The sequence below is a fragment of the Pseudopipra pipra genome, chromosome 27, assembly GCF_036250125.1.
Source record: "Pseudopipra pipra isolate bDixPip1 chromosome 27, bDixPip1.hap1, whole genome shotgun sequence".
Classification (NCBI taxonomy): Eukaryota; Metazoa; Chordata; class Aves; order Passeriformes; family Pipridae; genus Pseudopipra; species Pseudopipra pipra.
The window spans coordinates 497,943-512,985 of NC_087575.1; the positions used below are offsets into that span (position 1 = coordinate 497,943).

The window sequence follows — 15,043 nt, forward strand, 5'->3', positions numbered from 1 at the left end:
CATCACCCCAAATGTACACACACAGTGTCCTTGTGTTCATGTCACCACGACAACCTGCTCACTGTTCATCCCTTTCACTAAGATCTTAATTCACAGATCTTCATTCTCAGACCACATGAATGAGATGGCAGCAATGGGGGAGGAATCATGGCTCTCCTGCCGGGTTCCTGGAGGACAATGGAACTCCCTCGGCCACCCAGATGTTTGCAAATTCCCACAAAGAGCCTAATTACCAGAGCGAGGATTAACTAAACTTGTTGCCTCCCTCACAGTCACACCAAAGACTTTTGTATCAAAGCTGCAAAAACCAGGAGCAGATCTTTTCTTTATGGACACCAAAGGAGGCAGGAAGATGATGTACAAGATTTAGCTCCTGGATACCTGTGTCTCCAGGAGCACCAGCTGAATATTCCTGGTTTTAAGAATCCTCCAGAATTCCCTGAAGCATCGACTGCAGATTTTGCAAAAAGCACAGTGCTAGAAACACTGAACCATCAGCAGCAACTTTTTCCTTTATTCTACTGCAAAGAACAATGCAGATGCATCGTTGTGTGAAGCACAGGGAGATCAGTCTGAGGCACTGAGAGCCAAGACCCTGCTCTGTGTGGGCTGGGAAGCTTTCCATGGATTTTTTCCATAAGACAGATTGCAGGGGTGACTTGATCCACTCACCTCAAACTGATTCTCCTGAGCTGTGCGGCTTCAAAAGGATCAGAGGAATCACCCAGCATTTAGATTTTTCACTGTTACTGGGGATTCACCCCTTTTTTCCTTTTAAAATGATGAATTGTTTAGTCATTGACCCATTACTGCTCTCCTTCAATTTTCCTTTCTGACTGAACTGCATAAACCTGTATTTTAAAAGACACCAACATTCCATAGGGTAAGTCCTTCATTTGGAGCATTCTTCCCAAACAGACAAAAAAGGAAAAAAAAGACATTTTTTGAAGAGGAAGGAGGACAGGTCCCAGAGCATGAAACTCCGCTTTATCCTGTTATTGAGGAATTGGGACTGGGGTTTCTACAACATCCACACTCGACCCTTCCCTACTTCCTGACTCATTCCCTGGGCCATGAGCTGTGGGTATTTATGAGCAAACGTGCTTCAACAACCTAAAGCATTTTAGAAAAAGCTTCCAATGGCTCTGGAGAGCCTCAGAGCAGCAGGTAGCCAGGAAAGACCAGTGCACTGCCAATTTGAAAAGCAGAATGATTTGTTCTCTTAAAAAACTTAACCTGTTCAGCAGCTCCTTTATTCGCTGAGAAGGGATTTGGGTGGGGAATAGAGGGAAGAGTCTCTCTGGTGCAGCCAAATGGAATTCCAGATCCAGTTAGTTCAGACAGGGAGCTGAGGGGAAGATGTCACAATATGTTTTCCATTAATGTAACAGCAGAAACACAACTGGTTTTAAATACTATACACAAACAATTACTGCTCTGCTCACAGAACCTGTGCCAATGAGAGTGATTTTATCGCCTTAGTTTAAACCAACAGCAACAGAGTTGTAAGTCAGCAATATGGTATTTTATTCTTAAATATTCGCCTGGGATGCTATTTGACATCAGAATTCAGTCAAAACAAACTTTAGCAAATGATAAACGATCCCATCTGCCTGTTTCAGAGGCAAAAAAAAAAGAGTAGGTTTTGTTAATTCTGAATTTCCAGTTTCCACAAGAAAAGGGACATTTTCTGTTCTTATTTAGCACATGGTCCATGAAAAGTGAATGGGTTTAGCTCAGGGGTAGAGGGCAGAGGAGTTCAGCAATCAAGACACTAAGAGCAGATTTTAAAAATCAATAGGACACTAATTTTTTTAGTGAAGAAGTTTAACTTTCTGCAGAGGGAGGGAGAAAAAGGGAACACTGTCACCTTCCCTGCAGCTGCACTCAGGTGCTGCAGCACTCCAGAGGCAACAGTGGCAATAATGCTCATGGTTCAGCACTCCCAGCACAGGGGGTTTGTCTCTCACGGTCATTATGAACCAGAAGAGTCAAGTAACTCTCCCTCCAACGCAGGTACAGAGGGAGCTCTGAACGACAGAACTCAAGGAATGGCCTCAAAGGGGCATTGGGAGCAGTTTATAGGGAGCTCCCAAGAGATACTGTTGTCTCTAGGAAAGTGGTTGTAACCACTGTGACAGGAGAGGGGAGGGAGAGGGAAAGGAAGGGAAAAGGAAAAAGGGAAGAGAGGGAGAAGGAGAAGGGGGAGGGGAAAAGGGAAAGGGCGAAAGGGAAAAAGAAAGGAGAAGGAGGAAGGAAAGGGAACCAGAGGGGAGGGGAGCGGAGGGGAAAGGGGGCCTGGGGAACGGAGGAGAGGAAGAGGAGAGGAGAGGGGAGGGGAGGGGAGAGGGAAAAGGAGAAGGAAGAGAAGGAGAAGATATTTTGAAAACTAATGTTTGCAGCCTTGCTCTGCAGTTCCACGAGCACCTGCACACGTGTGTCCAAGGGACAAAGTTGTTTGTGCTTCTGCAGTGGGAAAACAGCCCCTGTTGCCATAAACTCAGGGAATGCATCTCTAGAGCTGACTTTTCCTCCCCACCAGGTTTGCAGCACTAAATCCTTCCAGGAATAACACAGTCAACTGAGATTTCTGGGGGGTGGAGAAGGGGGTAGGACTTTAAAATTTAAATCCTAATTTAAATTATTACATTCTTGGACCATATTCCTGCCCACCTCCTCTAACCAACCAGCACATGCTCCTGATGATTTGGGGGAAAATCATCCTTCCAGGGAACAGGCAGGAGCTCAACTCTTATATTAGCTTTCTGATGCAGGAAAATTAGTAAAACTTTGATACACCCGAGAAAGGAAAAGGTATAAGAATTACTGCAGAGTGGCCACAGGGCTGTTAGTTCTCACCAATTCACTCCGGTGACGGTTATAAAGCAGAACTGTAAAGCAGAAATTCATCCACAGACAATTTACTTTTCCCCAGCAGAATACTGCATAATGTTCCGGCTAATCCCATAATTCAACCCTCATATATGAAGAAAACACTCAGAAATCAGGAGATGTATTCAAAATGTTCACTGTGGAACAGTTCATTGCCCAACATCATGATAGAAATTCAACCAAGTAGGTGCCAAAAGGAAAGTTAGCACAAAAATTCCTTAATGATTGACTAAGAAGAGACTCATCACCCAAGTATTAAGTAATTCTTAGGGGAAAGTGAATAAGAATTGCAATGTGTGATGTATTAATTTAGTTATTTGGTGGCATTGAAGAAAAGAGCTTGAGTTTTAAGGACAGGAGGTTAGAATACAGCTGGAGAAATTTAATCCACTACATAAATAGACTATTTAAATGTGCAAAGAGGGAACTAACCTGTGTTTCACTGGGTCCTGCAAAAAGAGCAACATGGAACAACACAGTTTTGCTCACTTAAGAGTTCATTTTTGTTCCAAAATTCCCTTTTTTAGAGCACTCTGTGTGTTCCTTTGGATTGTAAAACAGCCTGAAGAATGACACCAGTCACTTCAGCAAGAAATCCCCCAACCACTCTTTCCCCCAAATTCCTCTAACTAAACCATTTCTCCAGGGGTTTTTTGGTTGTTTTCTCTCTCTGAATTTTTTCAGGACCAAGACACAGCTCTGAGCTTTGCCTCTGCATCTCCACCAGCCCCGTGCAGAAGGGAGAGCAAACTGGGGGAGGAAAATCTTCCTTTTCCTAGAGGAGAAAGAAGCCAGAAGTCCCTCCCAACCCAAACCATTCTGGAATTCTCCAAGTGCCCTTGAACAAAGTATTCCAGAGGGCAATAATGACACCATCTCCCAAAAATGTGTGTTGTTTTGATCAGTGAGTAAACAATCGCCTAATGTTTTCAAAGCACTTCACAAACATTAATCCTTACAAGTTTGCCCAGCTCAACTTTCTGGCTGCTGGAAATAAGGCAGGTATTGAATTATTTCCTAATGGAAAATGGAAATGAAAGCACAGAGCAAATAAAGCAGGGTTTCCCAAACGGTCTCTGAAGTGCCAATGGATGTGGATTCTGGATTAGAAAAAGATGGGAATTGCTAAATCAGAGATTAAATTGTGCCTCAGAGCACAGTCCCAAGTGTGGGGTGCTCACACAGGGGTGGCACAGAAACCCCAATGAGGATGAGTCCAGAGGCAAGGAGGTGCATCAGAAATGGGGAATAAACACCCCTGGAACTACATTTAATCAAAATATACTCTTGGAACTACACTCTCTGCTATTGTGCATATATATGTATGTATACAAATATATTTATATATATATATGTGTGTGCATAAATATATAGAAAATAAAAATATTCCGCATACACAGATATAGCTTTAGCCCCAGGGGCTGCAAACCCAGAGGTTTTCTTGTCTCAGACACACCCTCAGATGTTTTGATACGAAAACGTCTCTTTTCAGTCCCCATCAAGGAAGTGATGATTTTACAAAGCCTGTGTGGTACCTGTGGAGCTACAGAGAAGGCACATTTCCCTGGGGGACACCAGTCGGGGACTTCAGAACTCCTGAGCATCACAAGAAGGTGGATCACGTTTTTATGACAAGTTGCATCCATGAAAAAGGTGTGGAAAAGGACAAATTGGTCCACAGTTTGTATTTAGGAGAGACTCATCCTGCAATCCACTGCCTGGCTCTGCTGGAATCTCAGAATCAGAAGGATTTGGGTTGGAAAGGACCTTAAAGCTCACCCAGTTTCACCCCCTGCCATGGGCAGGAACACCTTCCACTATCCCAGGTTGCTCCAACCTGGCCTTGTACACTTCCAGGGATCCAGGGGCAGCCACAGCTTCTCTGGGCAAACTTTTCCGGGGGGGGGGAGGGAGGGGGGGCCGCGTGTCCACATCCTCACAGCCAAGAATTCCTTCCCAGTATCCCATCTATCCCTGCCCTCTGGCAGTGGGAATCCATTTCCCCTTGTCCTGTCCATCCCTTGTCCCCAGTCCCTCTCCAGCTCTCCTGGAGCCCCTTTAGGCCCTGGAAGGGGCTCTCAGGTCTCCTTGGAGCCTTCTCTTCTCCAAGTGAACCCCCCAGCTCTCCCAGCCTGGCTCCAGCTCCATATCCATGAAGTTGATCTCCAATTTAACAGGGCTCTGTAACTTGAAGAGCCCAAAGACTCCTCCCTTGGAGGCATGTGAGGCTCTTCCCTGGTAACGCTGGGCTGTGGCGACAGCCCATCCCAACAGTCCGGGATGACTCAGCCGATGAGGCATTGCCCTGGAATGTCTTGGATGGGACCTGCAGGGGAGGTTTCTGTGATTGATAAAAGGCACAGAATAATCAACCCCCACCTTTGGTCCCAGACAATCTCTGCTCTGACTCTCCCATGAAACCACTGTGAGTACCTTAGGGCAGAGACCAGACCCCAGAGCACCCAGGATAAGGGATTATCAGGATAATTTTGGGATTCCTGGCACTGCCACAGCTCAAAAATTCACTTTTTTAAACTGATATTAGATAATGAGTCTAAACCAAGCCATTTCTACTCAGTGCTTCTACCTCAGTAAGATTAAATAATGAACTGACCCCAAATTTCAGGAGTCAGGTAAAGCTCTGGTAAAACACTATTAATGGTTACAAAAAATTTACTGCACTTTTTATCTAAAACGAACTTGGTTTGGTTTTTTTTTATTTGTTTGTTTTGTTTTTTTAAAGAATTTTTAAGTTCTCAGCAGGATCTCTGAGTCCACTTAAGAGTTGGACTCAATGATCCTTGTGGGTCCCTTCCAACTCAGAATATTCTGTGATTCTACACTGGGGAGAATGAAACTGTGGAAAGGAGCAGTGATTAGAATAAAAAAAGCACTTTTGCTGCTCCAGGATAATTTGAAGCATGAATTAGCTGGTTTACAACTCCTCACCTTACACAATTACCGCTAATGGTGGCAGCACATAAGACAATACTCTGAAATTCAAATAAGTCCATTTATTAACACAACAAGCAGCAGTTCTACCCATCTGAGTGCTTCCTGCCTGCCAGGGAATATTCATAGAATCATAAAATCATGGAATGGTTTGGGTTGGAAGGGAACTTAAAGCCCATCTTGTTCCACCCCCTGCCATGGGCAAGGACATTAGCCCAGGTTGCTCCAAGCCCTGTCCAACCTGACCTTAAAAAATTCTGTGGAGCATGGGGAGCCAGCAGACAAGCCCCAGGTTCTCCTAGGGAATTGTGTGGAGGATACTTCTTTTTCCTGACAGGTGCAAGTTTTCTAATAAAGGTTCACATCTGTCACATTAAGAAGAATAAATATTTGCTAGGAAGAAGGAAGCTCTGAAGACCAGCTCGGTGAGCAGGAGCCATCATTTCTCTTATTATTTGTACCTATTAAAGAAAATTTCCTCCAATGACTGGTCATTTGAGGTCATGAATATTTGAAAAGATCTGCATTTCATCTCCTTTGGGGGGATGGTGGAGAGGGTTTGAACAGCACATGAAATTGTTTAAATGCAAAGGCTGACATAAATTAGACAGAACCAGTCCATGTGCACTTATTCACATCTCCCCCAACATTTCACAGCCCAGAGGTGAATTTCAAGGGGTTTTTTTGACTGTGCCATCCCAGACACCTCAGGAGAGCAGAAGGAGGAAGATCTCCTTGCACAGAGCAGGGAGGTGACAGCGCTGACATTGTGTATGACGTTGTGTACCCACTGCACACAGGGAGCTTGGTCTTATCTCTGAACTCACTTCCTCCCAGATTTCTGCTCCCCCTTATCTCTGCACAAACTCTTTACTGCCCGAACAAGAGCACAGACCGGGTGACAGAAAATGAGAGACTTTGTCAGAAAGGCCCCAGTTCTGGCTGAACTGACTGGAATATCCAGCTCTGTGCAGAATCCATCCCTCATGATGGATGCTCTCCATGAACATCCCTCACCTCCACCTCATCCCCCACCTCCAGGTGCCTCTTCCTGCTCCCCTGCTCCAGTTGAAGCCTGGGCTCATGGAATCCTGGAATATCTTGAGTGGGAAGGGACCCACAAGGACCATCCAGTCCAACTCCTGGCCCTGCCCAGACACCCCAACAATCCCACCCTGTCCCTCAGAGCGTTGTCCAAACCCTCCTGGAGCTCTGGCAGCCTTGGGGCCGTGCCCACTGCCCTGGGGAGCCTGGGCAGTGCCCCAGCACCCTCTGGGGGAAGAACCTTTCCCTGAGATCCATCCCAAACCCCCTGGCACAGCTCCAGCCCTTCCCTGGGTCCTGTCCCTGGTCCCAGAGCAGAGCTCAGTCCCTGCCCCTCCGCCTCTCCTCGGCAGGAGCTGCAGCCCCTGAGGAGTCTATCCCGGACACTGGTGAAACCCCGTCCCACCACAGTCACAAGGTGATGGAGATAGGAATGCCCTTTCCATTCAGAGTTCCTGTTCCTGTGCCTTGTTAACCAGCCCACAGCCTCATTCATACACCGAGTAAAGGCCAATTAACAAATCTCCTAATTGTGAAACTATCCATTACCAGCCAGTAAAACCCTCTGAACACATCCTAGGAACCATCAGCACTGAGCCAACACACAATCATCAGGTCTTGAAGAAAGCCAAACAGGGAACAGAAAAAGGATTACAGAATCAAGGAATCACATAACAGTTTGAGTTGCAAGGACCTTAAAGATCATCTCATTCCACCTCCGTGCCATGGGCAGGGACACTTTCCACTAGCCCAGGTTGCCCCATCCAGCCTGGCCTTGGACACCTGCAGGGATGGGGCAGCCGCAGCTTCTCTGGGCAACCTGTGCCAGGGCCTCCCCACCCTCACAGCCAAGGATTTCTCCCCAATATCCCATCTAAACCTGCTCTCTTTCAGTTTAAAACCATCGCCTTTCATGTGAAGCCTTTTCACATGAGCTGATGCTCCACTACATCAGCATCTCCTCCTGTGAGCAACAAAACATGGGAAATCCTCTGTGCAAAAGCCATCACCAGATGCCAGATGCCCAGGTCAGACTGCGCCATTCCAGAAGACATGTATCCACCATAAATAACCTTCCCAAATCAAGTGAACGGAGTAACTTCCGCCAGTGTTGCAGTGAGACCATCACTGTTTTGTGCTGCTGGGTGTCTATACTTGATAATAATAAAAATTAAATGCTTGGTGCCCTGGTTTCTCTAAAAAAACCTCCTTATAAAGTGTCCTACTCTGTCCCTGCTCAGCTGCACAAAGGTAAGGTCACTGCAGGGGTTTTACCTGTCAGTGTGAAGCTCCTTCTTCTCACACCCACAGGACTCCCAGTATCCCAGGGGTGAGGAGAATGGGATAACTGATATAATTCCCTGAACAGGGTGAATGTTTGAACAGCTCGTATTAAGCCAGATATTCTCCAGAACAGTTCTAGGGTTGTCATGGTGCCAATGGGATCTTAAGCTGATACCAAAGAACAGTCTGACAATGACTAACCAGGTGGTGTTGAGGAAATTGCTAATTCTGCTGAGGTTGTTTGCCCGTAATCATTCCAGCCCTGCCTTTCCCCTTCTCTTCTCTTCCCCTGATGTCTCTTGTCAGTCTTAACTAGTGATATCTCCAAAAGAAGCATCCTTAATTACAGGCTCCGTTCAGCAGAACCCCTTTGCCTTGTGTTAACCTCAAAGAACCACCAACCATGTAACCCCAGAGAAATTCCTGAATTACTGGTGCTTCCCTGCACAGATTCAGCATTGATTGCATCCTCCTGCTTCGAAATGAGTTGGAAACAGCTTCGGAGACAGAACCATCTCTCTTCATACCCAGGTTCAGTTGTGCTCTGTGGAATTTAAGGGTTCACTCATCCACAACCTGCCTGCAAATGGGATGCACATGGGTTTGCAGCACGTGGCTGCTGGAGCATGGACTCAGCTCCCAATTGGAAAGGGAAAATGTGGACTCCAAAGCTGCTTGGGAGAGAAGTAAATCCAGCCAGGAACCCCTTTTCTAGAAAGGATGGGGGAAATCTAATTTCATATGAAAACATAGAATCACAGAATAGTTTGGGTTGGAAGGACCTTAAAGCCCATCCAGTCCCACCCCCTGCCACGAGCAGGGACACCTTCCGCTAGCCCAGGTTGCTCCAAGCCCCGTCCAACCTGGCCTTGGACACCTGCAGGGATGGGGCAGCCACAGCTTCTCTGGGCAACCTGTGCCAGGGCCTCACTACCCTCACAGGGAAGAATTCCTCCCCAATATCCAACCTAAATTTCCCCTCTTTCAGTTTGAATCCATTTCCCCTTGTCCTGTCACTCCAGTTCCTGATGAACAGTCCCCCTCTGGCTTCTTGTAGCCCCTTCAGACACTGGAAGGTGCAGTGAGGTCGGCACACAACCTTGTGTTCTCCAGGCTGAACAGCCCCAACTTTCTCAGCCTGTCAAACATCTCCGTATGTGTGTGACACCCAGAGCCACTTGGTCACCAGGAGAGGAGGCAGCAGGACTGGACACAGATCTGCTGCCCCAAAACCTGGAGGTTGCTGCCACATCTCCGGTACACCCCAAATCCTTTCCTATGGGGCCAGCTGAGCAGAGAATCAGGCAGGACAACCACCAAAGAGCAGGTGCTGGTCCCCATGGAGAAAGGCTGCTACACAGTGGCATCCACAGAAGCCTTTTGTCTCTGTTTTGCTTTATTTCTGGTCATATTCCACATTTTCTTTGTAAGGATGAGATTTTGTAAGAACCAGCGAGGCCCTGAAGATGTCAGAGCATGAAGCCACCCTGTCACAGGAGACAGGGACGTGTCTCAAAGCGCTGCCCTTTGTCAGAGCCTACACACAGGTACCTGCTGGTGTTTGTCCTCACACACATACCCAGACATTACTCACTTGAAGCCAGAGAAAAACTACTTCAAACAGAAAAAAAAAAGAACCTGGATGGTCAGAATATGCATCAGTGAACTAAATGGTGCACCAGGGAGGACTGTGCAGTCAATGTAATTATTATTTCTGTCAGCTTCCTGCTGGAGACACCAAGGATTTCCTTCAGATTTGGGACAAGAAAACAAAGAATTTGATTTTTTTTTTAATTTTCTTTATATAAAAGTCATCTTTGGTGCAGCATTCTGTGATCTGTTTGACAGCAATTGAAATGTTCAGTCACTAATCTCTTGCAAAGCTTCCTCACTAGAACACATTCATGATGCTGAGACTTCTTTGGCATTTATAATCTCAGGAAAAGGAATTCTTAATAGAAATCTAACTTAGGAAAAAACCCAAGCTTATCAATTGCCTTTAAATGACTTTTCAAATGCCTTCATTTGGCATTGCTGCTGCTCTTCACTCCTGTGTAACACCAGGAGTACCTGAGGAAATGGCAACACTCTTAGGGACAGGGTGGGATTGTTGGGGTGTCCTGGGTAGGGCCAGGGGTTGGGCTCGATGATCCCTGTGGGTCCCTTCCAGCTCAGGATATTCTGGGATTCTATGATTCTGTGACCAGATCACCAAACCAAAACAGTTTATAAAGTTCTGCTTGGGAAACCTCTGTTTCCGTTGCAATTTAAAACACATCTCATAACTTTACTGCTGGACAGACACTGCCCAACCCCTGCAGTGACATAAGTGAGCAGGAATATCATTGGAAGAGGAAGATTTTGGCATTCACTGACATGAAATCACATGTCTATACATAACTATGTATTGTTTTAACAAGTCAGCTCAATTAAAGACACAAAGTTTTCTAGGCCTTCTGAAATGCAGAAATCGCCATCTTTCATAAAACATCACCCAAAGCTGAAGGTGGGTTTGTTTTTTTTCTCCTTTCCTCCCTAACTAGAAATAAATTGTGTATTAATGTGCCTTGAAATCATTCCCTCTGTGCTTTGTGTGTTAAGAGATTATCTGCAGGTAGAACCATAAAGAAAGGATCCCTCTTTGCTCATTGTGTTAAGGGGTCCGTAGTTTGTGCTGAAGGAATATTTTGCCATTTATTTCTGTATTTATGGATAATTAGTCCATAAGCTGCTTGGACAGAAACAGCCCGAAACACGGAAAACTGGGACAGGAGAAAACCAGCACATTCTTGGACAATAAGGTGGATTTGTGAGTATTTAAACAAAGGAATAAAGGACTCCCAGTGCAAACAACACCAAACACCGAGCCTCAAAGCTCAGATTAAAGCAAGAAACCTTCCCTTTGTGCCAAATATCAGGAGCACAATCCCAGATCATGCAGGAGAGTTCCAGCACTCCCTCTACCATGGCAAGCCCTGGCACGTCGGGCTCCAGCTGGCTGGGCTCCAGCCCTGAGCTGTGCTGGCATTTGTTCCAAGGGAGGGGAAGAAGGAAAAAACAAAAACTTGGTTTAAATATAACTCGGCAGCAGAAACTTTGGCTGAGCAGGCGAGCGGCGAGACCCGCCTGTTGAATCAGCCCCGCGGTGACTCCGCAGGACGCTTTTAGCTCCGGGAGTGCTAAAACTGAGTGAGGGAAATCTGCTGGAATATGCTAAAGCAGCTCTGTTTACAGGCCTGTATTAACAGGGAAAGCATGTTGTGATTAGACAGAGCAGCTGTCGATGCTCTGAGGTGTTACAAGCAGGAGACTATTTAAAGACAATGGCTGGCGCCGTCTATTCTGCTGTCATGGGGCTGCGAAAGGCTGCACTTGTGAGCCACTCTACTTTTATGGCAGCCCTGAAGTTGTTTCGTGGCAAAAAGGTGACTTTTAGTCAATAAATACTCTCAGCTGGAGGATTTCCCCCAATAGGGGGCCACACGACAGCAGTTGATGGCACTGGAGGTGCTGGTTCCTCGTGTTTTCAATAGTTACAGAACCCCAAAATGGTTTAGGTTGGAAGTGACCTTAAAGCCCATCCAGTCCCATGCTCTGCCATGGGCAGGGACACCTTCCACTGGACCAAGCCCCATCCAACCTGGCCTTGGACACTTCCCAGGGATGTGGCTGATTGTGTTTACACACACAAAAGGACACACAAAGTGTCTTTCTGATGTACCTGCACACATATAACACATGATTTAACAGCAGCTCTCTCTAGATTATGTGCAGCCTGAAGTCTTGAGATGGGCAACCCCATCCCTCCCTCCCAGCCCTGCCGTGGGGACTCAATGGTGCCAAGTCCTTTGATGAAGGGGGGTGTCTCCATTTATAGGGCAAATCTACAAATTCATATGCCAAACCTACAAATGCCTCTTTTGAGAGGGCAGATCTGATGCTGAGAGTGAATTTGCTGCACTGGCCTCCTGTGTGTTGCCTGCAGATCTCAGCCTCTCCCTGGGTGCTGTAGCACACCACTGGCTCTTCTATAGGGAACAGAGCTGGCACACAGGACCCCAGGACAGGGACACTATGAGAGGAATTCATGAGATGCAAATGGCACAGCAGGGAAATGCAAAGCAGGGACTGTCCGTGGGAGTCCCAGTGAAGTCTGAAGGACCTGGCTCTGACATTCTGCCCTGGCAGCAGATGCTCTTATCACCATCCACAATGCACTGGGATCACTCCCAGTTTGCAGGAAGCAAGCAGGGACAAAGAAATTCCAGCTGTCAACTCCTCACTTGTGTCTGGGCTTTCGTTCCCTAGGCCAACATCCTGTTGTTACCTGAGAACCCAGATTCCAAGGAAAAAGATGAGTATTTCCAAACCTCAGGGCTACAGGAGCAGCTTTGAGAACATGAGCTCCAAAGGCTTAGAACAACAAATGCCCACAGCTGTATAACCCTAAGGCAAATGCAACACATCCCATAAAATTTCAAATTTCCTATCCCTTGGAACAGTAACATTGAGGGGTAAAAAACCAGCTGGATGTGTTGTTTTTTAAAAACATCAACTAAGATTTTCAAAATTAAACTATCAGGTAACCAACACCCACAGCTTGGCCCTACAAAGTCCTACAAGGTCCTACCTTGGGGGTTTTTCCTCACCTGACTCCAGCCATCCAGAGGTCAAACTTTGTTCATCCCAAACTCCCTCAGCAGATACAGTCAGAGGTTGATTCAACCCATCCTGAGCAAGGTAACCATGAAAGAGCCTCCCCAAAAGCCTCCCCTTCTACTAAACCTTTCCCTTTAAAATAAAACCTGAGACTGAATTAATCCTGAACTGACTAAAGCAAACTCAGATTGAAAACTGAAACAAGCAGAGGCAGAGAAGGAAGCCCAGGAGCTTAAGGTCGGTATTTCGAGCTTGATTTCTTTCTTTTTCTAAGTCAGCTGTTAGTCTCTATTCTCAAACGATTGGTAACCAAGATAGTGTTGAAAAGTCGAGAAGCAGATGAAAAAAGCCTCGACTGAATGACTCCAGAGCTGAGCTCTCAGTTTAACCTACCACTTAAACCCTTTAAAGGTTTAAAGATCTTCCAAGTGCAAAAAGGTAAAGTAAATTTAATAATATTTAATAAAATTATTATTAATTCTACTTTTTAATTAGTAAGACTCATTTCTTTCAATAGCAAAACCCAAATAGAGGCTTTGGAGCGGTATCTAAGTAGAAAGAATGGAAAGATTTAATCAGACAGCGGGAACTCAAGCTGGAAATAAGCACGTCCACAAAATCCCACTCTACCGGGAGATGGATCTTGATTCACAACATACTTTATTCAAAACAAATAGGAGAAACCGAGTCAAGAATAGACGGCAATAGACGCTTAAAAATAGGTCTCGCCGCGATTTTCTCTCGTTTCTAAAACCAACAGGGAGGCGAGCGCCGGGATCCCCCGGGCTCCGGCGAACTCCGGGGATGAGCTGGAGTTGAAACCACCCCCGGGAAGAGGAGGAGCGGCCGGGGAGGGGGGACTGGGACAGAGAGGGGGACGGGGACAGCACAGAAGGGGGGAACATGGATGGGGGGAGACGGGGACAGCAAGGAAAGGGGACAGGGATAGAGAGGGGGACAGGGATAAAGGAGGAGACGGGAACAGCACGGAGAGGGGGGACAGGGACGGAGAGGGGGATGGGGACAGCACGGAGAGGGGGGACAGGGATAGAGAGAGGGACAGGAACAGCGAGGGGGGACAGGGAACAGAGGGGGTGACGGGGACAGAGCGGGGGACGAGGACAGCACAGAAAGGGGGACGGGGACAGAGGGGGAGAGGGGACAACACAGAAAGGGGACAGGGACAGAGGAGGGGACAAGGACAGCAAGAGGGAGATGCGGACAATACGAATGGGGGATAGGGACAGAGGGGGGGACAGGGAGGACAGAAACAGAGACAGGGGGCAGAGACAGCACGGAGGGGGGACAGGGACAGCACGGAGGGATCCAGCTCCCAGCACAGCCCCGAAGCTGCCCTGTGCCCCCCTCACGACCCTCACTGGGCACTCCTGGACTCGCAGCTCCGCCGGAGCCGGGTCGGACTCCCAACTGGCCGCGCTGCCAGGATCGGAGAGTTACGGGAAGCGCGGGGGCCACTTCTTTTCCCCCCCTCCCCATTCCCGGGCGGGCGGTTCCCGTTCCCGTCCCCGTCCCCGGGCGGGGCCGCGACGCGGGCGGTGCCCCGGGGGCACCGGGGGGACACCCGTGGCGGGAGCGGGGGGGGTGGGATGCTCAGCGTTGCCGCCTCCACTGCTTCCCAACTTCCCGGGGAAGGGGGGGAAGCCGCGGGGACGCGCATCCCGCGCTGGGACGAGGGGGTGGGGGGGGGCCCCCTGCGCCGCACCGACCCCCGACACCGACCCACCCACGCCATCACAGGGGCGGCCCCCGCTCACCTGAAGTCGGCGCCGGGTGCCGCGGGCTGCGCTGGGCTCCGGCCGCCGGGGCCGCGCGTTGCCGCCGTTGGCAAGTAACAGTCTCCAGGGCTACGGTCACTATGGCGCCGGGCGCCGGGTCTCGAGGCAACTGTTGCTACCCCGGCCCCCCGCGCGTCACCGCCCGGCCCCGCCCCCCGGGGGGTGTGGCAGGGCCAGACCCCGTCGGCTATTGGCGCAGCGTCTGTCAGTCACTTGGGAAGGCGGGACGAAGCGCTGGCGGGCCAATAGAGAAAGGGAAGGGGCGTAGCCGGGAGTTGGCGCGCGCGGTTTGGCGCCTCACGCGCGGGGCGGGGCCCCGGCGCGTGACGCGTGAGGGGGGCGGGGCGGGGCCAAAGGGAACTTGGATAATTCTCCTCAATAAATCGCCCCCCAAACAAAAAAAAGAATGAAAAAGT

General features: G+C 48.3%; 1 protein-coding gene across 7 annotated transcripts in view; it reads right to left on the reverse strand.

Moving 5' to 3' along the window:
* The window catches only part of RFX2 (regulatory factor X2), a 64,969-nt gene extending 50,255 nt beyond the window's left edge, over positions 1 to 14,714 (reverse strand). For 4 of the 7 annotated variants that reach the window (XM_064637379.1, XM_064637378.1, XM_064637376.1 and 1 more), the window contains exon 1: positions 14,607 to 14,712. The gene's annotated coding sequence lies outside the window, so the exon portion shown is untranslated. Of the gene's footprint in view, positions 1 to 3,324; positions 3,588 to 14,606 lie in introns of those variants that run through there. The other 3 variants (XM_064637380.1, XM_064637374.1, XM_064637375.1) reach the window with 3 other exon arrangements.
* Between the last annotated feature and the right edge of the window lie 329 nt (positions 14,715 to 15,043).